Here is a 6,085-nt window from a genome sequence, read left to right as displayed (position 1 = left end):
TTATAAGAGCTGTAAGAGTACCCAATAAAGTGATTAAAAATAAAGAAAGAAAAGAATTTATAAAAACCATTGGACTGATCATTGCAGGGTCAGGCGTTCAGAAACACCAACCACGCTCCACAGCGGTCTGCATCAACCCACAGAAGCAGAAGGAGCCTGGCAGAGGGAATGTGGAGAGTTTCACGGGGCTAAACTATGAGTGAATTTGATTACTTCCACTCCCACCCCAACACCTCAAACGCACGCATCTCTCTAGGAAAACAAGGAGCTGAGAGTGGGAGCTGTGGCTTTGCCGCACCTCGGATCCCAAAGGCCTTCCGCTTCCTCCACTCCTGCTCTGTAGTCCAGCTCCACAAGCAGAAAGGGTCGTTGCTTACAACAATCCCCATTTGGTGGCTTCCCTGTGCCATCGTGGTGATGAGACTGGCTGCAATCCTCATTATCAGTGAACAGTTCCAGTCTCAGAAACCCACGGGCGGATCGCTATGAGTCAGCTTTGACACAGTTAACAGTGAGTCGCCACTGATTTCACGGAGAAAGGAAACACAGACTACTGTTGTGTCCATATCCAGGACAACGGTAAAGCCATCGGCCAACAAAAGTTGACGGCCTTTTCAGACATAACCGCTAGAGGACTCTTTAGGCCTCAGGATTCCCCAAGCATTGATCTAGGTCACAGTGGTTCTCAACCTGTGGGTCGCGACCCCTTTGGGGATCAAACGACCCTTTCACAGAGTTTGCCCGATTCATAATAGTAGCAAAATGACAGTAATGAAGTACCAACGAAAATAATTTTATGGCTGGGAGGTCACCACAACATGAGGGATCTGTATGAAAGTGCCGAGGCCTGAGGAAGGTTGAGAACCAGTGGATTCTGGGAAACGCGCTCCAATAAAGCAGGATAAAAGGAGTGCTCAGCTATATGAGCAGGGAGACAGATGGCCCTGTTTTTCCTGGTTTCAGCACCAAGAATGGACCTGGGTCTGTCCCCACCTCGGGAAGATTACCAGCTGAGAGTAAAGAGTAGTGAGCCCTGTTGTACAGGGTCCACAACCAGTGCCCAGTGCCCGAAAACAGATACTAAGCCGGGAAAGCCCAGCCCCAGTGCCAGTGGTCTGTGAAACACAGAAGAACACAGTGCTATTTCAATTGAATCCAGGCTCCGCTCTTCAGAGCGCTTTCACAAACAAACTGCTTTTGTCCTCATGAGACCCTAGTGAAGTCAGCATTCGGCATCATTGTCACCACTTAGCAGAGGGGAAGTGGAGAAACTTCCATGGCACATAAATTGCCCAAAGTCAAAGGCAACTTAGTGCCAGATGCAGAACTTAGGATCCTTTTTTTTTGAAACATATAACACGGCAACACATCTGTTTGCCAATTAAATAGTTTCACATGTACAATTCACTAAACTTGATTATATTCCTCATGTGGTGCAACCATTGTCACTATTTGTTTCCAAACTATCTCACCAACCTTAAGAAAACCTCAGGCTTATAGCAATGACTCTCTCTTCAGAACCCACAATCCTTTACATTGTCTGCTGCTTTATAAACTGTAGAGTCTACAAAGCACTGATCCTTTACTTCCTTGTTTCTTACAGAGTGAACTATGCAGGACAACTATCATTATCACTATATTCACTCTCCAGAGGAGAAAATTTAACATGCAGGGAAGTTTAAGCAACTTGCCGATTCCAGCTGTGCTAAGCTCTGGTGTCACTGCGGGGTAAGCTTTGGGCTGCTAACCTCAAGATCAGGAGTTCAAACCCACCAGCCACTCCGCAGGAAAGAGATGAGGCAGAAAGATCCCAGTCTTGGAAATCCCAAGGAGCCGTCTACTCTGCCCCGTAGGGTCCTCGGAATCAGAAGCAAGTCGATGGCAGTGAGTTTGCTTGGTTGCAGATTCCCTGTAAAAATTAGCTTTCGAGATCAACACCGTCCACTTTTATTTGTCAAAAGGACTGGTTTCTCCACTGCTTTCACACAGTCTAAATACTGACATTCTTCTCAGATGTCTAAGAAAAGACCTTTGCCCTCTCTCTCTGCAGACATGGTCTTATCAGGTTGGCCAATGCCAACGCAGTCTTATCTTGAAGATTCGGGGGCTTAGCATGAGGGAGGAACTGCTTAGAAAAAATGAGAAGGAGCATGGTCCCCTACAATTGTATATGTGAAAATTGCTACATTGCTGTGTGCTCTGCTGCTGTATGTATATGTTTAACAACTAAAAAAATAAAAATACAATTTTTAAAAGATTAGCCCTATGGGTTACATGCCCAGTTGTACATTTTATCAACTATGTGGAAAAGGCATATAGAAAAATGAAGAAAGTATTAACATAAGGTGAGGAACAAGCCAATAACAGAGTCTATCACCAAGCCTGCAGCCTCCATGGGAAACATCTGGCTCAATACGGTGGTTTTTACATGTTTCCCCAACTGTGCCCAGTGGCACAAGACGCTTCAGTGAGTCTAGGGTGGAGCCTTAGTTGTGTTTCATGCCCAGTCTCAAGTCCAAGGAACCTTGGTGGCATACAGGGTTACCCATTGAACTGATAACCACAAGGTCAGCAGTTTGAATCCACCAGTCACTTTGCAGGGGAAATATGAGGCTTTCTGCTCCCTAAAGAGTTACAGCTTCAGAAACCCAAAAGATGAGTCCTACTCTGTCCTACAGGGTTGCTGTGAGGCAGAACTGACTTGATAGCAAATGAGTTTGGGTTTGTGGTGGTTGTTACTGCTTAGTTTGGCTTGGTTCTAGTCTCAGGTGATTCTAGTGCGCAGCTACACCTGAGGACCTTTCCAGTCTCCAAAGTAAGACCCAGACTGTTAGTCCAGGTCGACTAGAGAAACAAATTCATGGAGACTCTTATATGGGTAATAGATAACTCTATATCAAAGAGTTATTGTACATTAAGAAAACATCCCAGCCCAGTCCAGATCAAATCCCTAAGTATATTAACCCATATGTCTGATACCAATCTAAAATTTCTCTTCAGACTCATGCAAAACATGCAATGACGCTGAATGCAGGAAGATCACACATCAGTGGGTGAAAAGCCTTGTGGATCCAGTGGTAGTAGAAGCATTTCCACCCTGGCAGGGTCTCTGCCAGCTCCAGAGCTCTAACGTAGCTCCATGTGTCTTGTCAGCAGGAAGACAACACAGAGTCTGTGTGTATCTGGCCTCCAGGGAGCTATTGATCTCCGTGGTGCCTCCAAATGAGGTCATCAAGCTGCGACCTGATTGACAGGCTAGACTCTGCCCCTTCTCAAGTTGACAGGAGACTGTGCAACTGCCACACCCAGCTCTAAGATTCCACAGTTTGCTCTTATGTTTGCTATTTTCACCTTGGCCTGAGGGGAATGAAAATCTCAGTCAAAAGAAGTGACAGCAAACTACCTTAAGAGTCAGCTCCAAGTACGGCCAGCATCCACTAAAGCTGGAAGTCCAAAAGAACTCTGGCTTTCCACAGATCCCTGACATCATGCCCGTTGTCCGCTGGGTATCCAGAGCATCATTTGCAGGCCATCCAAAATCACCAACGTAAAAAGTTAGCTGTGCTGAGTCAAGCATTTAATTAACTGACCCCTTTAATGACTGTGATGGCTGGAACTGCTTCTCTTAGTGAGGCATGTGCTATAAGCTGGTCTTGCGCACGTTGCAGGCCTCAGATGGCCTGTGGGTCAGACCTTCCCCAACCCAGACCTACAGGGTTGGCCAAGCTTCACAATCGCCCTGAAAAGCAGAGAACCGTATTATTCCAGCTTTCCACGTAAGAACATTGCTGCTTTGAAACGCCATTGCTTCTAAAGGCAGAAACAAAATCAAGCAGTGTCTCCTGGGTCACTGCAGGGTGGCCCCGCCCCTCAGGTCTTCAGGCTCCAGGCGCAGGAAGGTGCCTGCTGCCGCTCCAGCCACCATCATTACTCCCCCATTTCCAAGTGTTTTCTTAACTTGCTCTCTGCGATCGGGATGTGGTAAGGGACAGCAGCAAAGGGAATGGCGGCCCTGCTCAGAACAAGAATGATAATTAAAGTCTTGCCGCAGCACTTCCTGTTTCCTCGTGCCATTGTGTGAACAAGAATAACTTTTTTTTTTTTTCTTACAATGTTCTGGCAGCAACCCATGACCCTGGCCTGTGCCAACATAATTCAGATTCTGCCCCAGTTCTGGGCGACAGTTCAAATTTGTCCAGCGTTTCTCGGCGCCAGTTGCTCCCCCGCCATGTACTGAATCCCGTTGTTATGGGCAGCATTGATTAAGAGATCGGCTGCCAGGCCACACTTGCACCCAGGACGCCCAGTGTCCCAGGACTTCCTGAGAACAAAGCTGACCACCCACCCACAGGTCCCCAGTGGGAGGCCTGCTCCCCACCAAGCATAGCACCAGACACCCAGAGCATGCTGGGAGGATGCTCCATTCCTGCCTGGCTGCTGAGGTCCTTTGTGTAGGGTTTGGTTTTGTCTTCTGAAGGAAAGCCTCGCTCTGCCTTTGCTCCATAACGAACCGGATCATCTGAAGGGGCCAGTTAGTCACGGATTCCAAGTCATTGTGGAGGACGGGGCATTTTCAGTGTCAAAACTTCCAGTGACCTTTTGTGTTCTGAGAAGAAAACCCTGAGGCATCGAGCGCTCTTCCTCACTAGATGTAGAGATGGGAAGGGACCAGGAAGTTCAAGGTTCATTGCAGAGGTCTCTTGGAGCAATAGTGCTAACAACAATAATTTCCTTTTAAAGGGGGACCTTATGGAATGGTGGAGGCTCTAACTAGGCCATCTACTGATGCAACAACCCTGGGCACGGAGTGGCATTGATTCCACTGGACAACAGACAAAAGTCAAGCTCCAGGTCCATAGCCAAAAGGGAGACGCAATCATTGAACTCAGTGCTGCGGCACTCCAATAGCTTCAAAGAGGCCCCTCCACATTCAAAACATCACTGGCATAACCAGGTGCCACCCACAGAGACCCCTTCCAGAGTTGGGAGGTCAATAAGAAAAATTTCCAGCTAAACCTGAGTGGTTTACATGCTTGACTATCAGCATGGTAAAAGTTCGGAGGTTGGAGTCCACATAGAGGCACCTCGGAAGAAAGGCCTGGCAATCTACCTCCGAAAAAAACTTCAAAACCCTATGAAGCACAGTTGTACTCAGACACACATGGGGTTGCCATGAGTTGGCACCAACTTGATGGCCACTGGTCCCGGCAGTCCAGGACAGGCAGGAACAGGAAAGGAACTGTGAGCAGGCACGGAGGGAGCCTCCCTCAGAAACAGGAAGTCCCACTGTCTGAGGAACGTGTTTGAAAGCCAGCCAGGGAAGAAGGGACACTGCGGTGGTGCTGGGAGGTGACCGTGCCAGGACCGGTATGACCCAGGGCTCTGGGGGCTTGACCCTGCCAGAGGGAAGCACCTCGCTGCCTGGGGGTCTTCTCGAAAAAGAGGAGCCTGTCACCAGCAGATCCGTTCTAGGTAGGACCAGTTTTCAATGGTGACTCTCAGGGCCATGGGCCTACCCACTGCCTTTGTTCTGATTAAAAGAAAAAGGAAAGGACACCCCTCTGGTTGTACCTGGATGACAACTAGCGCAAATATGGGCTGGGCTTCAGTCCTCACTCATTCATTCCCTTGGCCATCTGCCCTTCTATCTTTTTTTTTTCACGTATCACATTCAATCATATTAAGAAGAGTTGTGCAATCAACACCACAATTTCAGGACATTTTCTTCTTGTACTCATTGTTATTAGTGCCCCATTTCCCTCATCTTCCCCTGCCATGCCCCTGGGTAATTATTAATCCAGTTACTCTCTCTAAAGGTCTACTTAACCTGGATGTTTATACAGAAAATCGTATAAAACACAAACAAACAACGACCAAAAAAACCTCAAAACATTGACTAGACAAAACATTTAAAAATCCATCAAAAAGGAAGCAGAAAATATTAAAAATCAAAACAACTTTAAAATGGGTTTAAAATGGGCCTGAAGCAGTGGTCCTTAACCTTCCTAATGCCGCAACCCTTTAATACAGTTCCTCGTTGTGGTGACAATCCCCCCACAACATAAAATTATTTTCATTGCTACTT

The sequence above is a fragment of the Echinops telfairi genome, unplaced genomic scaffold (genome assembly GCF_000313985.2).
Source record: "Echinops telfairi isolate 266 unplaced genomic scaffold, ASM31398v2 ScPeMD7_1713;HRSCAF=2227, whole genome shotgun sequence".
Taxonomy (NCBI): domain Eukaryota; kingdom Metazoa; phylum Chordata; class Mammalia; order Afrosoricida; family Tenrecidae; genus Echinops; species Echinops telfairi.
The sequence above is the reverse complement of the archived record's forward strand: the minus strand, read 5'-3'. Positions refer to the sequence as shown.